Source organism: Salvelinus fontinalis, chromosome 30 (assembly GCF_029448725.1).
Source record: "Salvelinus fontinalis isolate EN_2023a chromosome 30, ASM2944872v1, whole genome shotgun sequence".
Taxonomy (NCBI): domain Eukaryota; kingdom Metazoa; phylum Chordata; class Actinopteri; order Salmoniformes; family Salmonidae; genus Salvelinus; species Salvelinus fontinalis.
In genome coordinates, this window is record NC_074694.1 from 25,047,544 (window position 1) to 25,049,465 (window position 1,922).

Sequence of the window (1,922 nt, forward strand, 5' to 3'; positions counted from 1 at the left end):
AGGTGAAAAATCTGACAACGTACCCTTGCTCTGGATGAGAGTGTCTGTAAAATAAACTTCTCCACCTGTAAAACTACTACAGTTTACTATAGAATACTATACTTCACACTGTAGTATCCCTCAGTCATGTGTATTACTTACTATAGAATACTATAGTAAATACTGCACTTTTTTAACTATAGCAAATACTATATAATTACATCTATCTACAGGTTATGGAAAATGTACTCTTTTAGTATTTCTCCAGTAGGTTTCCTCAAGGAGAAAGCCTCCTTCTATGTCAAAGATAGTGAAACAAAAACACTATAGTAAATGCTACAGTAACACCAGAAAAAACAATACGGCAAAAACTACGGTACTGTATATTACAGTCTGCAGAAACACTACAGTTTATACAACAGTATACTACAATCCACAAAAACACAACATTAATTACTACAGTATGTACTACACATTTCCTTACTACAGTATTTATACTATAGTTAATTAACTGTAAATACTACAGTATGCTTCAGTCTGCAAAGAAACTACAGTGAATAATACAGTATATAAATATATTAATACTACAGTATTTAGACCATAGTATAATATAGTATTTTTTATGTTGGTCACACTGGCTGATTACTAAAGGTTTCTGTTGTGTGTAGAAACTGTGAACAACCATCAGAGCTAGGCTATACCCTCTGACAGAACAATCAGAGTAAAAATCTTGTTGGTGCTTAATCAAATCCTGATGGTAATAAATGTTACACTGCAAGGCCCATTGCGTCTAATTGGCTCTTAATTTGACATCTACAAATCATGAGTGGCATGGGGTGGTTGGGTTTGCGCCAGGTAGGGGGGAGGTTTAGGCCGAGGTGAGGTGAGACTGAGTAATTGAGGACCCCTTAGTCTATGCGTCATGTTCCTCTCAAACAAGCCTACATGTTTAGGACCTTATTTGACTCAGTCTGGAGTAATAACTCACACACACTATGGAACGAGCCAGAAAGAAGTGCCTCCTTTGTATGGCATGTACCTGCCTGTGTAGCTTTTATTTTCGTTTAATGATGCTCATTTTATTTTCTTTCATTCCTACATCTATCACCCACAGAGCACTTCATTCCCATGACGTTTAACATTTAACTACTGCTCCCTTTCATTTCTCATAAGTGCAAATTGTTTGCGGCTTTTTATGATAGTTTTATGATGGTGCCAACTTTCCAGTGTTTGGACTGACTCGTCATAGCAAGCCATGGCAAGGAGGATTGATTGATGAGGCTCTAGAACCACTGGAACACCACAGCATTCTAAGTGGGGTCCCTAGACGGCTGTTACATTCTGTGGTTTGGGGTAAAGACGACAAACATTCTGAATACAAAATCTATCAAACGCATTACAGTATACAGAGCACCTCGCTTATTTTTAGGAACATCTATGCCTTGTCCCTAGGGTTAAGGAGATTTTGGATTTGACCATCAATGTATTGTTTTGTTGTAACGGGGGTTCCAACATTTCAGTAGTTTCTCTGGAACAAAAGTATATTGTGAACCCTGTATCCTTGTGAGAGACAGAGAGACTCTCAAATAGCCAATGTTCTCCACAATGTTTGAATTATAGCATGTGAAAGTACGTGTCCTCCTATCGAGTACACAGGGAAAATCCGAAAGAGAAAAAATGGCAGGTGAATAATATTAGCTATAGAATAAGTCTGTTAGACCAAAATCAATCTCCCATTACCTCCCCTTTACTTGTAATTTATCAGACCAAAGGGCCCTCTAGGACTTAGACCCACTGTCTCTCTTCCACCCCCATTTTCCACCCCTCTGTATCCCAAATGGCACCCTATTCCCTATGTAGTGCATTACTTTTGACCAGGGCCTATAGGGCTTCAAAAACACCACAAGGACCAGAGGATGAAATAGAGAATAGCCCTTTCATCT

General features: G+C 38.4%; 1 non-coding gene across 1 annotated transcript; it reads left to right on the forward strand.

Moving 5' to 3' along the window:
- The first annotated feature begins 220 nt into the window (after positions 1-220).
- On the forward strand, positions 221-273 carry LOC129829267 (U7 small nuclear RNA). The gene has a single exon (XR_008755357.1). It is a non-coding gene; the product is annotated as a U7 small nuclear RNA (small nuclear RNA).
- The last annotated feature ends 1,649 nt before the right edge of the window (positions 274-1,922 follow it).